This window comes from Astatotilapia calliptera, chromosome 1 (assembly GCF_900246225.1).
Source record: "Astatotilapia calliptera chromosome 1, fAstCal1.2, whole genome shotgun sequence".
NCBI classification, from domain to species: Eukaryota; Metazoa; Chordata; class Actinopteri; order Cichliformes; family Cichlidae; genus Astatotilapia; species Astatotilapia calliptera.
In genome coordinates this window covers 30,471,101-30,490,996 of record NC_039302.1, presented here as the reverse complement: position 1 = coordinate 30,490,996, position 19,896 = coordinate 30,471,101, and the positions used below count along the sequence as shown (strand labels likewise).

General features: G+C 39.1%; 1 protein-coding gene across 2 annotated transcripts in view; it reads left to right on the top strand.

Moving 5' to 3' along the window:
• Positions 1-1,697: 1,697 nt before the first annotated feature.
• The window catches only part of adcy7 (adenylate cyclase 7), a 61,680-nt gene continuing 43,481 nt past the window's right edge, over positions 1,698-19,896 (top strand). The window contains exon 1 of one of the 2 annotated variants that reach the window (XM_026173890.1): positions 1,698-1,853. The gene's annotated coding sequence lies outside the window, so the exon portion shown is untranslated. The remainder of the gene's footprint in view (positions 1,854-19,896) is intronic. The other variant, XM_026173910.1, reaches the window with a different exon arrangement.

Sequence of the window (19,896 nt, the reverse complement as noted above, 5' to 3'; positions counted from 1 at the left end):
TTTTTTTTTTTTTTTTTTTTTTTTCTCTCTTGTTCCACTGACAGTTGAGTGACCAAGGTACTTTGAACAATTTAAGACCATTTTACAAGTCATGTGGTGAGAATTTTCTATTCATGTGGCTGGTCTACCTAGTTTAAGAGAGACTATTTGTTTTACGGTTTATAAATCAACAGAACACTTCTGTCATTGCAGTACAGCAACTAACCTGTAGATGGAGTTATTGCTCCAAGTCTTAATCCACAGAGTTTGGGCTTGTATACTGCATTTGGGTTTTTTTTTTTTTTCTTTTTTCCTTTTTTTTTTTTTTTTTTTTGGGTTTGTGTGCGATTGTGATTGACATAAGCTTGGTGTCTTGTCTGAATAGGCAGCTGCACATAGCAAACTTTCAACTTAAACAGTTTTTCTAGGAGGGAGTCTCACACCGAAGCACAGTGCAGTCCCCTCGTCATCTACCTTTCTCAGATGTGACAAGAATCACCCACAGTAAAACAAGTAGCCAGCAATAACCACCACCTCACGTTATAGAATGCTACTCCACAATGACTACTGTAGCGACACAATGTTATGCTCACCACCGAGCTATGTTATGTTTAGATGGAGCAGGATCAGGACACTTTTAAGTCAACTTACTGTTATTTGGTGTTGAATTATTAAAAAAAAAAAAAACAACACAAAAAAACACACAAAAAAAACCTAGTTCCACTACCCTTCCAACACCTCACTCATCCTCAAGTACTACAGCTGAGGTTTAAAAATGCAGTATAACAGCGCTGGTCTTGTGGTCGACAGACAAGGAGAAAGGTGAATCAAGTTGTGCCATCTGAATGTCCACTGACCATGTTTCTTCACAGCAGGAAAGCTTTGACCCCAACTGTACTCATTTGAAATGTTTTTCTGCAGCTATTACAATCCATGCAATAAAAACCATATCATTAAACCATATGTTGAGACAAGTTTCTGGTCTGCCTTTGACTTTTATTTTGAATTGTCTGTCTCTTTGTTGACTAAATTAAATAATTGTAAGGTCACTTAAAATGAAAAGCAGCATTGTGTTGGGGTGTGAGAGGGACATCTCCAGAGGGGAGCTCATCTGAAAGTCTCCAAGAGCATGAAATGAACCAGTGGTGGAAGTTGATCCAGTGCAAATACTCCTGTATTTGACTGAAATTCTTTTATTTTGCATGCAAATATTGTATGTAACTCATACTCCACATTGTTTCAGTGATTAAAGCTTTAAAATGTATAAACCCTACTAAAAATGTATTGAAAACTTAAACCACAAGGTGGCGGCATCTTACCAAAAGGTTTTATTGTAGGCAACTACGCTAACCAGCATTGCATTCTGTGCAAGTTTGAAATTACAGTCTTGAAAGACGTTTTTATGGTGGTTTTAACAAAACTGCACAGACGTTTCTAGTGTTCTCAATAAGTACGATGACAGAAATATAAATGCAGTACAGATATTAAGTTAACATCAAAGATAATTGCAGCCACCGTAAGCAAAAATAGTTTTAAACTCTTGTGCAAAACTACTCTTCACACAATACATCTCTCTTAGTTCATAGGACTCTCCTGCATGAGCCTCAAAATAGTAGCCAATGCTTTCTATACTATATTTAACCGGGCTCCCCCCTGCCTTTTTTGGGGCTCCCATCTTTGCCCAATGTTGAAAAAAGTCTGGTTAACGCCCCTGGTGTGTGACAGTGATGGAGGAGGGGCGTGCTCGCTTGGCGCAACGCGCGCACGGGCAATTGAAGAGTAGAGAAGAGGCGCACGGGGACCACGCACTCAATGAGCACTTACCGGTTCGTTTATGTACGATTTATTTCCCGGAAGACCTTTAAGTCTGTCAGGTAAGATGCTAAACTCTTGTTTGATTTAAAAAACTAAACAAAACAAAAACGACCCTTCCTGACACATTAACACCTGCATGCTCAAGAGAAGGGTAACTGGTTGCACGGGGGGAAAACGGTTAACACAAGGATGTCTCAGCGGAAAACTTTCCATCTCTGGCAACACCTTTTCATTTAAGTCGAGGTTTATATATATATATATATGTGTGTGTGTAAATTTGTCGAAGTCTAAAGTTAAATAAAATGACACTTTTCTTGATCTCCGCATCGATTTTCCTTGACGCATTTTTACCTGCCTGCTCTTGTCATCCAGACTGCAAGAAGTTGAATTGGTGTGTTTCGGAAATGAAGCTACTCACTCCTGACTCGATCTAAGCGACCTGCCTTTGAGAGTTAGAGCTTCAAATGTTAATATTGAAATCCTCTTTGTCACATATTTAGTGCGAGTTTGTTCGAGTTGTAGGTGGAGAAACTGTCTGAAACTGTGAGAAATCAGAAAGTGGATTTATCCCTTGTTCTAAACGGGCTTTCGGTCTGCCATGCGTTTGTGTCAAATGTGTATCTCCTTGTATGTCACCGGGTAATGACTGGTAGTGTTTCTCACTCATTTATTGAGCGCACCCATCCAAATATAACCAGTTTATTTACTTCGGCATGGATTAAACTCTACCAGTGATCCTGTGATGTCTTTTCTCCGTGCTCTGGTGTTCTTCAAACCAACAAGGGCATTTTAGGGAAGGTAAAATTGTTTTTAATAAGTAAGTTGCTTTTTGGCAGGCTGGATGTTGCTGATTTAAAATAGTTTTATCTCTTCAAATCTCTTCCTACAACATATGGTCCCCGTTTCTACCACGAATAGTGCCCCCGTCAGTGCCTGTATACTCATTTCAGAGTGAAACTGGCTTTAGTCCTTTAGTAACTGGAGCACAACACAGTGCGTGCTTCAGAAGGCGCTTTACTGTTTGAGTTTAAAATCGAAATTGAATTTGATTTATTTACAAATCAGTTTAAAATGATCTAATATTAAATGACGTTATCTGCACTTTTTAATTAGTGGTCATTAAAACAACAGTTGTGGAGCTGTGCTGCGAGATCCCAGAGAAAGCAGCATGAGTCATTTTTAATGAAATCAAAATAACTAACCATCCGATTTTAATAATATTTTAACTTCTCACACAGTGTTTGTCCATTTTTTTAGATATCCATCTATGAGCTCAGATTTCATTTAAGTGGATTTAAAATGACCTTAAATTGATTTTAATAATATATTCACAATACAGAAAAACGTTGATTCCTATATCTCACTGACAACAGTTTTCCCGGGGGCTTCTTTATTTTTGCAGGAAATGGTCCGTGTATTATTTGGGTGCATCACAGTGAGTGTGAGGTAGTTTTATTATTATCTTAAAGTTAGACATATTAAGAGCTATTTTTGTTGTTGTGAAGTTCAGTCTGTTTCCTAAATAGAAAGCAACCGCACATTGTCAGCCCATGTATTTATTGAGCCAGCAGTGTGCATAATTTTGCCTGAATGTAATGTTACAGCATAGGTGATGTGATCTCTGAAAGCAGAACATACAGGACATAGTTTTAAGGGATTATAATGGTCGGCTGATGTATAGCTTTTCAGGCAAATCTGTTTATGTGCACACAGTCCACTCGCTTGCTTTGGTCTGAATAGAAGATTAGACATCAGCTGAACAGCTTACATACACAACTCGCAATATATGGCTTCACTTGAAATCGGTCTTTGTGATAATTTATTGCAAATAGTTTGAGAAATGATATGTAAACTCCATCACATCTGAGTATTTAATGTTGCACTTCCTCAGCTGTTACTTTCCGTAAAGTGAAGCTGCAGCGAAGTCATTTCTTGGCATCGGCAGGTAGTTTAAACTGTGGATGAAGGCCATATTACTTCTCCTAAGAGCCAGGAAGAGATTGTGTAGCTGTACAAGTGACTTCTGAAAACACCAATTGGCTTTGTGTTTCTTCTCTACAAAGCTGTTCTGGTGATAAACTCTTTACATGGCTTAAAAGCTTTTTTTTTGTTTACGCTGTGATGATGTGTAAACCCAAGAACCGAATGACATGTGCATTCCTGCTATCATATTCTGGGTACATGGATAGGCTAATTCTCATGTTTCTGCTTGTTTGAGCCTACTCACTGTTACTGACTCCATCGGGATAAGAGACATAGCTTCTGTGGGGCGGCTGTGTATCACTTGCTTGATTACTAATCTGATCCCTTTTCCAATTCTCATAAGTACAGGCGGCTTATGGATTGACCACTTGCTGTTATTTTTAATGACATCACTTTGTTTTAATTTAATCTAGGCAGTGAAAAACATTGAAGCCTAAAATGGTGAGACTACCATGTATAATGGTCAGTGTAAAATATCTGCAAGCAAGAGAAATCATTGCTTTGACGTATGGAGCTCATGTGTTTTAATGTAATGGAGGGGTTAGTCTATGCAGTGGCAGTGGTGTTAAATTCTTGGTCATGGCTCAGCAGGTGAATGCGTTACTGCAATTCCCTAAATAACCCTAACCCGTTGACAGAAAAGCTGTAATCTAAATCGTAACCTATACATTAGCATTGGCCACTGGTGTGCAGTTATCCTTTGTGATGGTATGATGTATGTAATTTTGACACGATGAAAACTGTGTTGTAATTTTGCAGATTGATTTTACAGTTTGATGCACCCAAACAGGGTTTAGCTGTGAGTGCGCACAAAAAAATCCCAAACTATAACAAAACAGATTGTGGGGAATGACACCAGGGTCTGCTTTGTGATGATAATAACTGGTAGTTCAGTTGTTTTGTGTTTCTTCGCCCTCTCGCGTGGAGCCTCAGCTGACCATGTCGCTAGTATAAGACAGCAGTTCCCAGTGTGTGGTTTCAGTGCTAGCATGTCTTCATCAGTGGGGTTTGTTGACAACCATTATTTTTCATGTTATGTATTCATAGTCTGCACTGTCATGCATCCTTAGTAAAAATGTTAATGCATTGGAGTAAAATGAATCAGGTCATTTTGTAGGCTAACGTAATCAAATTTATTCAAATTTGCATCCTTTGGTTTGGTGTTTATCTCATTAAGCTATGGCCAATTACTAACTCCACTGTAAAATTTGATGATAATACTATGAAACACTATTAGCAATTATCCGTTAGCCACACTGTCTGTCTGTTATCAGTAAGGTAGTGGCTTGCAGCTATGGTTGAGTAATAAAGCTATAACATTAATATAGAAGGTAGGCAACAAATGTCACCAGACAGTGTCCATTTGACAGGAAAACACAGTTATGTGTCCAAAACACACTATGTCCCCATGGATATCAAAGATGGTATCGGGTATCAAGTATTTTCCTCGGTATCAGTATCGAGTTTTGAAATTCAAGTATCGTGACAACCCTGGTTAGCGGATACCTGAGTCTGTCTGGTCTCCAAGCAAAGGATGGGCAGTATAGCCGCAAAATGATATCACAAGATTTCAAGAAAATTTGCGATAATGATATTACTGACAGTATCTTTTCATTGATCCTTGTAGCTTACAGAGAGCGGTAGCAAGCTTCAACACTGTTATCAAAAAATATTTTCTACCTGAAATGTTACATTTAGGATCGAGCTTTTTAACCACCTGGGCCGAGGTAGCTTTTCCACCATGTAACCACATCCTTAATTTCTATCCACCTTTGCTCTTCCTGTCATAATGGAGAGCAGCCAGCGACACCTGGTGGAGTCATTTGTTTATATTTGTTTCGCACATCACCAGCTGTGTTCAATCTTTAGTGGAAACAGTTTTCCTGTATATTATGTAAAGTATTTTGTTTTGTTGGAAGCTGTTGAAGTAGCTCGGGTTTTGCTAAATCGTCCTCGGAGGCTGACGCACGGCTCTTGCCTTCAAACTTGCCCAGGCTTGTGTCATTGTTGAGCACACTGTGGAATTTAAACACGTGGTTTCACGGTAGCAGTGATGTTTCGATTTGACATTTATTAATAATGTTTAATTGCAGACAATATGACATGGCATAGCCCTACTCCAGACGTTAACAACAGCTACAGAATCTTGTTTTTGTCATTTGAGCTGAATGACGGCCTATATGGACAGAGTAATAAAGCAGAGGGCTTGGGGAGAAGAGTAATTTTAGGGCTTGATAAAATACGTTACTGTAACTTCATTCCAGCTATCCATTATAACCCTTCTGTGTTGGTTTCCAAAAACACTTCTCAGGCTATATTTGTGTGAGTTTCACTTCACCTTTGGTGTAAATATAACTTCAGTCAGATGACCTGTTTGGTTTTTTTTGCTGCAAACATTGGAAACCACCGAATTAAATTGCATAAGTGTTCTGCAGCAGTATGGACACCTACACGCCTCAGTTTGTGAAGGAAAAAAAAAAGTACAGATAACTCAATATAGGTATGTAAACTTATGTTAAATGCAAATGTAAATGGGCATTTGCAGTGTAAATGGTGCCTTTCTCTTCTAAGCAAATGAAAGAAGATGAGTGTGCCCTGTTTAATTTGACCGCTCCTGTGTTTTGAAACGGGTACACAGCGTTATCATCAGCGCTGAAGAGAATCTTGCTGAGTTGTGCGTCGCTTACCTAAACGCACGCATATATATATATATATATATATATATATATATATATATATATATATATATATATATAAATGAGCTAACACCTATGTGCAACATATACTCTTGGTTTGTGCTTGACAAAGATAATGACCTTGACAGGAAATGTGGGGAACCTTCACCGGATGCACAATGTGACTTCTCACAGGTTTTTCTTAAGAACTAGAGTTGACACCATCTGTGAAGCTGAGAGGAACACAAGCTGTCTCTTTGTGCTGCTTTCAGTATCGTTCTTGCTTGGCAGCATGCTTATTTCTCTTTTTGGCTATATTGTTGTTGTTTTTTTTTAAAAAGCACATTTTTTTTCCCAACAAGAGTGGGAGCTGGCAACACAGAATGGCACAAGAACATATTTAAAGTTTTTAAATACTAATACATTAAAACCCTCACCAAATCTCAGGAAGCATCATTTTTGAACAATCATTTTAAAGTACATGTCTGATCTCTTTGAGTGTATTGAGATGGGGTTGTGTGTCAGGATAAAGCTATTTTCCCTCTTTACTGTTGAGTACTTCCTTCCTATCAGTCTCAGTAGAGAAATTCCATCCAGATTTGTCCTCATTAAGCACGCACGCACACACACAGGCAGTGTTTCTTACTAATAGGCATTTTCTGTTGTTATTAGACCTCATCATGTTCTTAAAATGCTTCTAGCCACTTACAGCACTGATAATTTCTCCAATTTCTCCCCTCTTTCCTGTCTTTTCTCTCTTCGTCGCTCATTTTTCAATCTCGCTTTCTCTCATCTGCTTCGGAGCAGGCTCTCTCGCTCTGCTGTCTCTCCCCTTCAGGCTCGAAAGGAGAAGGGTTCCTCTAGGTGGACAGTGTGCTAATCCTCGAACACACAGTGGGGACTAATCGGACTCATTAACTCTCGACTCTAGTGCTTTCACCCAGGGATCACAGCTAATCCTTTTTCGGCACAGTCTTCATCGTGCATGCTGTAAATGCTCGTTTGCTTTATCCTCTCTTGTGCGATTTTATTTCTTGCATAATAATAGAGACAGCTATTTTTTTTTTTTTTTAATTTAACAAAAACCATTGCTACAGAAGGGTACCCTGTGGTCTGATCTTAGCTTTAAACATCATTTCAACTATACTTCTGACATGGTGCCTTGATAATAAGCTTTCAGTGACACGTGACAGCTCAGTGTTTAAAGCATGGATGTAAACACAGCTATAAAAACAGAGCAAAAACATCGGTCAGTGAATCAGGCCACTTACTGTCGAGCGCCAGAACCACCAAGCTCTCCGGATTGTTTTCACACTGCTTGCACTTGTTCCATATATTTAAAGTCAACCTAATCTCATCTTGGTCTTAAAAAAAACACGAGTCCGTGGAGAGTAGGGTGAAGATGACGTCTGGTTTGGCGATGTCTCTGAATCAGTTTCTCCCAGAATCTTTTCCCAACAAGATGTTGTGAAACTATAGGATGAAAAGGATGAGGATGCCACTGGGACAGGGTCTCTAAAGTCAACCAAGGTTCAAAGGCTGATGTCATTGACGTCACCAGAATCATGGCTCACAGAACATTGGGCTAATACTTGGTTTTATTGCCCAACTCCTGTGACAGTTTATAGTCTAAACTTTAGTAGATTGAAAGACAAGAGTCCAAATGATTATGCATTCTGTACTAAGTGCTAAGCTCCAAAATAATGCAAACTATAACTAATCCTTGACTTTTCTTTGGAGCCAACCTGAAATGACAATTCAAGGAACAGGATTTGGGGGGCTTCTGCATTGCTTGATTAGTAGGAACTCATTTTGAAGGTGGCGCACGGTAGTGGTGGAAGGCGGAGGAGTGCAATTAAAGTTAATAGAAATATTCCTGGGCATCAAGAACAGCTCAAGATAGAAAACAACTGACAGTCAAGAATTTTAAGCTCTGTTTATGCGGCACTTATGTAGAAAATAGTTGCTGTCAAAGTGGTCAGAAATATTTCACAATTCTACCAAGCTCTTTGTAAAATTTTGTCTGGCGGTGTGACATTCAGGGTACATTAGAGGCATGTTTACATGTCACTTTTTCTAATTTTCTGTCAGTTTGGACACAAAAAAGGAAATTCAATCTTTCGTATGTTCAAAAAATGTTGAGGTGCCTTTTTAATTGCACTAAATTTTGATCTGTGGCGTCTCTGAATTACATTTCGTGGTAGGGTAGTAGAGTGCTACTGTGTGTGTTTTGAATTTCATCATAGTGTGAAGCAGAAATAATAATTTGTGGTTCGAAAAATTACTTGAAGATGGTAAACAGGGTCATTACAGGAACTTTCAATTCACGCAGACATACAATCACGGTTTCAAATCAGTGCTATTAAGGTTAAGTAAAAGGAATCTTCATAATCACTTAGGGAAAGAAATGTTAAGACGACCTGCGAAGCACAAAACCCGATAACCTGTGGCTTTCCACATACTCAAGTTAAAAGAAGGAGCCCGTGATATTTGGAGCCGTGTATTTTTAGGAAGAAACATCCAGGACAGGTTTGTCACTTAAGAAACTTCTTCAGACTTTACTGCATACATTATAAGAGAGAGACATGGCACACAAAGGATCCTGAATTTAACTCTGAGACTTTTGCAACAGCAGAAATGGTGGTAAAAGTTTAACTTCTGGTATGAATTTTTTTTTTTTTCAAAATCTTATTTCAGGGCAACGTCCACATCTGATTTAATCAGTTATTGCTCGATGTGATTGCATTTTATCCTGCAGTTCTTTCGACTCTGTGACCAAAGAAATGTTTTAGACAAACTATGACTTTACCTCTTAAGTATAGCTAGAGCAACAGCTGGCTGTTTGAAGAGCAAGAGGATGAGAAATCCTAATATGGTTGTCTTTGCTTTTTAGTCATCATTATTACACCCACTTGTTTCTAGTCCCACTCTGTTTCCATTCCTTGCCCTTGCTGCCCATTTCATGACTGTCACCGCAAAAATGTGGTATGCATGACAGAACTTGCCCTCTATCAAAATGAACTAACTATTAATCCTGAAAAACTCTGTTCTGTTAATGCACATGATAAGATCTCCAAGATTTATTTCAAAGATTCTCATATAGTGAGATTTAGTCTGATCTACCTTAAAACATGTTTCTTTCTACAAGTGCCACTTATTTTCTTCTTAACTTATCTTGTTTTACCCTGTGATGGGCCGGTGAGCTGTCTGTGGAAGCTTGTTTCAAACACTGAATAATGAAAACAGAATTTGCTATCGATAAGTCAAACTCTTGGTTTATGATTACAAAGTTTGAGTTGCATATATCCAAGTTATGACTTACTAACTGAAAATTCTGAGAAAATGACTCAAAAGTGAGAAAATAAGTATGTCATTAATTTGCAATTGTGACTTATGGGTGGCAAAAAATCTATGTATTTCTGAAAATGTTTTTTTTCAGTGTTAGTTAACTTCCACACCTGTTCAGGAAGTCCCTGCCTCTCACCCAAAATAAAATGGGATAGGTTCCACTTGATCCAGACTAACTTGATCAGCCTGACTATAATCAGGCTTCACTTAAACGCTGTTTCCCTAGTGATGAAATGCAGTAAAAGCTTTACTGCAAGTTACTGCAAGTTTTAAACCAAACCTAAGAATAGAGGGAATGCACCATCACTCAGCTCACTTGACCGCAGTTTACAGTATAAAGATTTCTGCAAACATACAAAAGAAAAACTGTTGACACCACAGGGATGAAATTCCTGCCAACTGTTGCTTCTTCCAACCTGTTTTGGCTCTCCTGCAGCTTGTGCACTGCCGTTGATGTGTGGTGTACGCAACACAACCTATAACTAAAATAAATGGATTTGCCCATAGAGCGTCTACTTGTCACCAATGTCAGATCTGGCTTTTTGAGTCAAATATCAGATCGGGGGATCAGGGATACTGATCTCATGGAGTATTTATGTTAGTCTCCCAGCTGTTTTGCGCACTATGCACTTCAACACTTGACAACCCGCTGTGAAACCTTCCACGGTCTGCCACTTTGTGGCTGAGCTGCTGTAGTTCTTAAATGCTTCCACTTTGCAGTATTGCCACTTACAACTGATCATGGAATATTTATGAGGGAAGAAATTTGCAGACTTGTTGCAGTGTTGGAATCTTATTACAGTGCCAGACTCAAATTCAGTGAGCTCTTTGCTTTCACAAATGTGTGTAAAGACAGACTGTGTGAAAATGTGTGATTTTTTTTTTTTTTTTTTTTTTTTTTTTTTTTTATACAGTTGTAGCAGTGGGACTGAAAACACTTTAATTCAAAGATTAAGGAGAGTGGTCCAATACTGTGAATTCTGTGCCCAAATACAAGCAACAAAATGACGACTGCATGAGAGTGTTTGCTTTCTAAGGTTATGGAGAAACCCCTTTAGGTTTTGCTGGTGGGGTTTTTTGTGCTGTTTTTCAACTTTTGAAGTAGGTTTTTAGGGAAATAAATGCTAGGACAGTAACTACCGTTACTGTTTGCTCTCTTGTCATCCTCTAGTGTCCAGTTTCAATCACACTTGTTCAAGACTACTAATGTATCTTGCCAGGAAAGCTCTCTAGGGGCCATAAAAGGCCATGCCCTCTTAGTTTTGCTGTTTGGAGAGGATCAGTGCTGCTGAGATGGGATGCTTTGGAGTGCCATTAGAGAAATGCCTCTTCACCCCATTTGTTAAATTGTTCCATTTCCTGGACACCCTCCTCGCCCACAGCGCTTTTGTGTCAACACTCATTCTAATCTGCCTTCAGCAGTTGGGTGATAAGATACATTTTGATGTATGTACACAGTCAAAGCAAAACATTTGCCAAAAAGAGCCAATCGATACTATATTCAGATTTATGAATCTTGTCTAATGCGCCTGTGATGTACTGGCAAGAGATTTGTTGGCTGTAAAATGTTTTCGCGTCCCATGGATACATATGAGATGACCTTTTTGTCTCTTACTTCTTGATCGAAAGCCATATTGAACATTGAAATGCCCTGCAGCTGGCATGAGGCGATGCCTGCCTCCTCTGAATGCTCGTTTGAGTTTGGATGGTGCAGATGTGTGGGTGTCCTGCTCTTTCTCTCTTACTTTTTTTTTTTTCCTCCCAATTTCATTTTCAGAGTATTGTGCTTGCTGTGGTTCAAGGACATTATGTAATGCTTATAAGAGCACCTCATCTGGAGAAGTGCCATTGAGACACAGAGTTTGCAGAACTCATTTTAGAAATGAAAACTTGCCTGTGAAAGACATTAGTAACTAAGGACACTGAACCGAAAAGGAATTCAGCAGGTGAATAACTCTAAGACAAGGAAAGTCTTTATTTTTACCAATTTTTGAAGGATATTTAGGGAGCGATGCAATATTCAACGATATAATGCAAATATTACTGTTCTTACAGTTAATTTGCTCGGTGTTTATATTTTTTCCTATAGAGCTTTTTAGCCTCAAGCTTGTAGTCATTTAGTTGGTACACAGCGCTGCTCTTGGTGGGTGCTGTTTTGTGTTTGTGCATTCACATTTTCAGAAATATGTGGTGTTTGCATGCCACAGGGAGGCTTGCGGCACTTTCCTGCTCCAACAAGCTGCTCATTGTGCTTGGCTGGTTAATGAGTGATTAGCCAGGATTGGCTCTCTGTTTGGGAAGAAGAGCTGGTAGGTGACCTATCGAATGAATAGTGCAGAGACTAAGATAAAAGCTGGGAATGCTGTTGGAAAAATGTCAGATGGGTCTTGGGGTGCACAATTTAAATTGGAATAGATAAGGTTATGTTTCGGGTAAACTGAAAAGCACATGCCTTTATGTAGATGTCATAGATGTGCCTTATCTGGTCAACTAGGGTTATTCAAGGGTTATTCAAGTATTTTTATATTTGGTTTCCAGATAAAATGTTGACATGTACTTTTGCAGTTTGGGTCTGTATAAAGCTACAGCATATATCAACACTAGCCAAAGCGGTGATCATGAACTGTAACGAAGATTTATCCAATTTTGGCAATGGAACAGAAAACGTTATCAGATTGTTTCATAGAGTAGTATGCTTTGAGTTTTTGAGTTGTTTGTGCGATGGTGGCATACATTTTTTTATTTTATTTTTGTTTTTTTTTGTTTTTTTCTCATGTGGTTTAGTCTTTATTCACCCAGAGACAGCAAAAATATATGTACCAAAACTGAACTGGGGTGGATTTTTAGAAATATCAGTTCTCACTTGGTAAAGTCATCATTTTTGGCTGACGCATACGTCAGTGCTTGTCAACATATGAACAACAGAATTTGAAACGGGAAAAAATACAACTAAAGAGTTATCTGTACAATGCCCAACTGCTGCATCAATCTGGCTCTGTTCCTTTTAGAAGTCCCAATGCTCCTGCTTGTCATAGAGTTGCCTGTAGAGAATGACCTGCTTCCAACCTCTCTCAGCAAGCGTAAACTGCCTGCAACATGTCAGGACTTAGGAGCAAAGCATCAGCTCTGGCTTAAGGGAGCGCCTCATCATTGGTCTGTTGACTTAACCAAAGTTACTTGGCTATGTTCTCTTTTGGGTTTACTCTAAAGCATGGGTGGAGTTTACAGCCATAACGTAATTTATTTCAACAAACACTGGTCCACCTGTTGCATTGCAACTGCACTAGACAGAAGGAGACAAATACACAAATAAAAGAGGGTGTCCATGTGGTTGATGAGAATCTGTGGTAGTGGTGACACAGTAGAAAGATAACTCATTTGCCAAAAGGATTTTGAATAATGCTATGTAATCATCAGATGCTGTAGGGCAGGGTCCCCAATCCCAGTCCATGAGGGCCGGTGTCCCTGAAGGTTTAAGATCTCACCCTGGGTCAACACACCTGAATCACATGATTAGGTCATTACCAGGCCTATGGAGAACTTCAAGACATGTTGAGAAGGTAATTTATCCATTTAAATCAGCTGTGATGGATCAAGGACACATCTAAAACCTGCAGGGACACCGGCCCTCGTGGACTGGGATTGGGGACCCCTGCTGTAGGGCAACAAAATAGTGCTCTCTTTCGTGCAGTATTAGCATAGCTATGTAGGCCAGCCTGCAGTGTAGGAAGATGACAGACGAGTAAGTGACATTTACACCAGGGTAGAGAAGAAAGGTCTTGGCCAGTATCCCAAAAAGTTGATTCTGTTCATCTGGATGTTGCGTTTTCAGTGGAAGAAACATTTCATTACTTATCCAAGTAACTTCAGTCTCAGTTGACTGGAGATGTTTTATTCACATGTACTGTCTATAAGGTTGAGGAAACCTTCAGTTAGCCAGGACTGAAGAAATGACTTGGTTGAGTGACGAAACGGCTCTTCCACTGAAAACGCAATGGCCAGATGAACAGAATCAATGTTTTGGGAATTCCTTACCTGGAAGATTGAGTATGCATTAGGATGTCTTAGCCAGTATTTTTAACTAGTTTTGTTAATTTGAGTTTTATTGTCGGGCATAATATAGGCATTTCTCAAAGTATTAGAAATAACAGGAAAATGCATTGATTTTTGTCAAACAAAGCAGTATTGATATACTTTATTTTTTACAATTTATATAAATTCGGAGTGTTTAAAAAAAAAGTTATTATTTTTACTGTTTATTGACACATCCTACTGTAATATCACTGTCATAAATAATAACGTTACAATCTGGTAGCATCACAAACCTCATGTAATTGGGGATTCCCCAAAGGTCTCGAGGGAACACCCTGTACACGTAATGGGCAAATTATGATTTGATATCCTCCTTTTCTCTCTTCTTTAATACGGTTCTGTCAGACGCTTCCTTCTTTAGAAACAGCGATCTACTTCCCCACCGTCGCACCATAGTTTATCTTCTGATTGTTTACATTCTCTCTTTAATATTGCAGGATCTTTTCATTATGATATAAAGGGCCTTCTTATTAGCCTCTGCACATATATAGTTTCATTGAATGCTTCTGTTTTGTTGTGTAGAAAAAGAAAGCCACAGTCTTTAAAATATCATTTCTTTCGCATACGCCACACTCACTTCCTCCTTTGTGGGGCTGTCACATGGGTCACTGCCAATGCCATTTGGGAGGCAGTGGTCCAGTGGAGCAGCCCAAAGCTTCAGGCTCAGGTGTCACACGGTCAAAAGACTGGTGTTCTGTTAATGCATTGTAAGCTCATCTATTCTGGCTTGGTGATCTGTCTTCTAGTTGATAGTTGTTGTAGCAATAAAGATTTGTGTTATGCTTTTGTGGCTGCATCTCTCATTTGTCAGTAATCATGGAATGGATTTCAGTTTTAGAGCCTTTTAAGGATCATTACTGCTCCTCTTGATGACAGGAACCATGTGTCCATAAATGAATAATAAATGCTTGGTTCTTATCTGCATCTGTGCTTATCTATCCCAAATAGATTCACTGTTTGTCTTGACAGGACTTAAAATCTGTCATTCCTTTCATAACAGCATCCATCTGTGACTAATTATGCAGTGGCTGCAGGATTTTTTTTTTTTTACGAAACTGTCCTTGCACAGTTGTTAGGGAAATGAGTCACGGTTGTTAAGGAAGTGAAATGGTGTGCGGTCGACTGTATGTCGCAGGGTATGACTGGCCTTCATCTGAGAGCTCTCAGAGCACTCAAAACCTCTGCAGGTGTTCGATGTTTGAGCTCTGCAGATCTTCTTTCACATTTGGAAATAAAGAGAAAATATGGGAACAATGTAGCAATGTGATTGTACAGCTTATGTTTATGTATATCTTAATTGGTTTTAGTGTGATAGAGCAATCCAAAACTCATGGCAGCAACATCCGCAGTCAGTTACTCTGCGTTGTGTGGTAAGTGTGATCAAAGCAATGATTGGTGACAGCTGACAGCATACTGAACAAAAAGCTCACTGTGTTCCTCTTTTGACTCCTGGGTGATGCAAGAGTGTGTCAAATACCAATAGTGTGTGTGTGTGCACCATCTCTCAACACAACACAATGTTTTTAGTTAATCTTTGTATCACTATGAACAAGTATTTTGATGGTTTTAAGAAATTGGGAAATTATAGTGTTTATAAAACTCACTTGCAGACTGTAAAAGCTGCTTCTTCATTCAGTTCAAGTGAAGAAAAAGCTAGCAGACACTGAACTTGGACCAAAAGCGATGCCTTTCACTGGATTTGATTAAGTTACTTGATTGTGATAGTTGTAAGTTTATACATTTGCACTTTTTCTACATATGCAGTAAAATCAAACTGTTTCCGACACATAGACTTTACTTCTTACATTTAAAAAAAAAACCCCAAAACATTTTCTCTGTACAAGACTCATATATATCATCTGCAGTCAAATTAATTTTGCACATTGGAGTTACTCTTATTTTGGAAATTAACCAGCTAGTTAATTCCTTTTCTATGTTTAACCCCTGGCTGGCTCACTGGGAACCCTTCATGTGTTAGCATCCACAGAGAGACCTTTGACTAATTCCACCATCTTGGGCAGCTAATAACTTGTCTATCACTGCTGCACTGCTGACATGTTCCTTCTATACTATGAAGATGTGCACTGAGGTTTTATTTTGAGTCATTTTCACTTTTTCGTCTTAGTACTGTTGCTTCTTGAGGTTTTTTGTTTGTTTTGTTCTATATAGATATTTTCTTTCTGTCCCTGGATGATCTGAGGAAGTAAAATAATCAAAAGAACCATCACACCTAAAACTCTAAAGATTGATTTATTCTGTGGTGAAACTTTGTAGGTCCTATAATGTAACCTATGCAAGAGCATTCATGCCTGGTGCATGGTGCATTGTGCATTAATTAGTGTGCATGGTAGAAACAAAGAAAATGCTGGGACGTTTTTTCCGTGCTGGCTCCCCACTCTTCAGTACCCACAGCTGTGGGCTGCAGTGAGTCGATATGTAGTTGCTTTTCTAAGAAGGTGCACATCAGATTATTTAACACGGAAGTTTAAAGCCCATTTAAATATTTTATTCTCTAGCTGATCACATCATGTCTGTCCCAGGAGCAGTCAAACTTTTGTTCTTACATCAGTAGTAATTTAAACTGATCAGTGAGTCATTTTTAAACCAGCGCTTCCAGTATTTTGCCTGGTAGCTCAAGAAAAGTTCGATTTATCAGATTAAATAGCTGTTAGAAGTTGTTCTTCTAATATGCCAAGTGCACGCTTACTAAATATTTAATGAAATAAAAGTAATTAAACATGTGGAACTAATAACTCCAAAAATACTAAAATTAGTTCAAGGTTAGTTTCAGATTTAATCAGCCTTCTTACTGAAGGATGTTTTCCTTCTTTCCACAGGCTACTTATAGAAACTATCCATTTGTTAACTCTTTCTTGGGTTGAACAGTAACTTTATATTGCCCCTGTTTAAGCATGCATACAAAATCGCCCTTTCTTGATGGAGTTGGATGTCATTATAGGATAACTGGAGTCATGCACTAAACAGGGTGAGTTCTTCACACCTGGATGAGCTTGTCTTTATGCTGCACAGTGTGAGACTGTGACTCATATTTGGGAGGGACTGCAGTGAAACTGAAGCAACTCATGTCCGTTCCTTTGAGAGATCCTGCACAGACAGATGCTCAGTAGGAGTAACCTTGCTTTCACCCAATACAGCCAAAAACTCTTCTTCCCACTCAACCACAGAAACCTCAGAATTGGTACTGCTGCCTGAAGACATTCCTGACTGTGTAGCTGTTCATCAGCAATGCTTTTATGCACATTTCTTGGCTTACAGTGGCAAAACATAAGGGGAGGTTTTTGCAAAATGTGTAACTGTAACCCTGCCGCATACTTTCAGACTGCCAACAACAAGGCCTCCATTCAGAATCGGAAAGAAAGTGTGAGCCAATGTAAAGCCTACAATGAAGTGGAACACAGACTAAACACAATTCGGAGGCCAGTCATATGAGGAGGCTGATACAGGAACAAACATTTTAAGAGTGCTAATGAAGACACTCAGCAAAGAGACAAGGATGCTATTAGTCAGCCCTCATTTACTCCAGTCATCCATAGCTCCCAGGAGGCATTTGAGGTAATGAGATCCCTCTGTGCTCTTTCTGCGTCACTCCCACTGTCTGACCTCTCTGTTGCTGGACAGCTGTAATTGAAGGCTTAGCAGAATGCGCCGTGCCATGCTGCACTTATAGCACATGCTGTCAGCATTTCTTTTGCTCATTACACGTGTATTATTTTCCACTGCATGGCTATTTGTCCCACACATGTACAGCAGGGAGTCACTCAATCAGTCTGGTGCTGAGACTTTTGACAAGTGTTTGGCTTACTCCAATAGTTAATAATATTGTACTTGTCTCCATGGGGAAATGTCTCATCTATTTGACCTGTCCTAACCACAATCATACAGCAATCACAGAGCAAAGCTTGTGGATCTGCGCCAGTACACAAGCGTGCGCCTTGTGTAAGTGTAATGGCAGGATTATTCCTGCCTAACGTGTCAATCTTATGGTGTGGGAGGAAAAGAGAAACTTGCAAATGCGGTGATGCAACAATGATAATTACCATGCAACTATAGAAGGAATCAAATTTTCCTCTTTTCCACTGCTGGGGTATTTTAGAATTTAAAATCCTTTCCTGAAGGGGAATTTGTCACTCATGTTCTGTGGGTTGGGAGAGTATCGCTCAATACAAAAGGTACATTTACCTGGAGCCTAATATTCAAGTGCTGACAGACCCATAATACTTCATATTTCAGCTGATTACAGTAGGGTTACCCGTTGACTTGCATGCATGCCTGCTTGACTTTAATCTGGTGTCAAACTCGAGGCCTGCACCCAGTGCAGGACACATGTCAAACTAAACTGGCGATCATACCCTTACCTCACTAACAAATATGCTAACACACATTAGCATGGAAAAGGTTGGAAAAGCTGATCCATAAAACAGACCATTTCATGAGAGTTTGGACTCACAGCAGAGCTGTGCAGCCCAGAATCTTTATTAATATTATTCCTCTCATTATTTTTACTGAAGCTTGTCGAACAACCACCGAGTTGTCATGTTCACACTTGTGAAATAGGCGATGTCAAGCTTGTAGGATACCTGAGGATATAGTTTAAGCGATTGCTCTGTATTATCACCAGTTATAATATTTAGCTTTGTGAAAAAGCTTCTGGTGTAATATTATTTTGTTTAACTAAATTGTATACTATTCAGAAGTAGCTTTATGTGGACCCAGTTATACATGAGAAAGCTATGTGAAACTTTATCAACTCTAAACTGTATGTAGGTTTCTGGCCCTTGATGTGAGTGAGTTTGACACCATTGGAATAAATTGCAGCAGGTTGTGTGTTTTTCCTCTTTAAAAAAAAGACTTTTCAAAGTGAATTGATCCCTTGCATAGCATTTGTATTTCATGTAAACACTTGAAGAAATAAGAGCAGCACAGTGCTGGCAACAACTACTCTGAAGAGATGATAAATATCCATCTTCAGGGAGCTCATCAAACATTCGCTAAAGAGATAAGATGGTCATTGAGGAAGACAAATGTATAATGATTTCATAACTGTAGCCAAAGTCCCACAGCTATTCTGATTAAATGGGCGGTGCATGTAAACACCAAGACACTGTCAACTCACCAGTCGTGTAATAGCACTGTTGGCCACTTGCATAACTTTTGCTTATTCCATGCTCTTGGGATCAGTGTTCCTAGTGTGCTGGGTGCGAGCGTCCAGAGACAGGGTGTGTTTGACAACAGTCGTTGGTCCTCTTAATTTTGGGCCAGAGCCAGGCAGCTCTTGGAGCCTTTGCAGACAGACTGGCTACTCCCTGCATGTAAGCAAAGTGTCATATAAAATCTCCAATCATGAGTTGAATTCCTGAAGCTGTTTTAATACACCCTGTTTATATTCTTACATCAGATTTGTAGAAATAAAACAAAAAAAGGAAAATATTTTACAAATAGCTGCTAAGATTCATTTTAAGATAAAATTTGTTCTTAAAGTCGACAAAGATTCGTGCAGTGACTGCATAGATCAGAGCCGTGACTACTCCATATTCCAAATAATTTTTTTTAATATCAATTTTTAGGAGGTTAACACTAACACCTACTCCGCCTAAATCCCACCACTGTACACAGATGTTTTGAATAACAACGAGTTCGTGCTTGCTTCCTGGCCTCCCACCCACAAGCATTGCATAAATAATTTTTCTACAGGGCAAAAGCATTTTGTAAGCCTCTTATTCTCTACTTGTTTTTTTTTTTTTTTACCATCTCAATTATGCATTTAAAAATATACATTTTGAACTTTTGGAAAATACCTGCATCAGCCATTGCACAGCAACGTGAGGAGGAGGAGCACAGTGGCTAAGTTCAGGAAGCCTGATGTTGACCAGAGATACCGGGAACAAGTTTATTCAGTTCACATGTATGAAACTGCCGATATGCTGCCTCTGATAAAAAGGCTACTTTTTCAGTTTGCAGAATTTAAGATGGTTCTGATTACTCG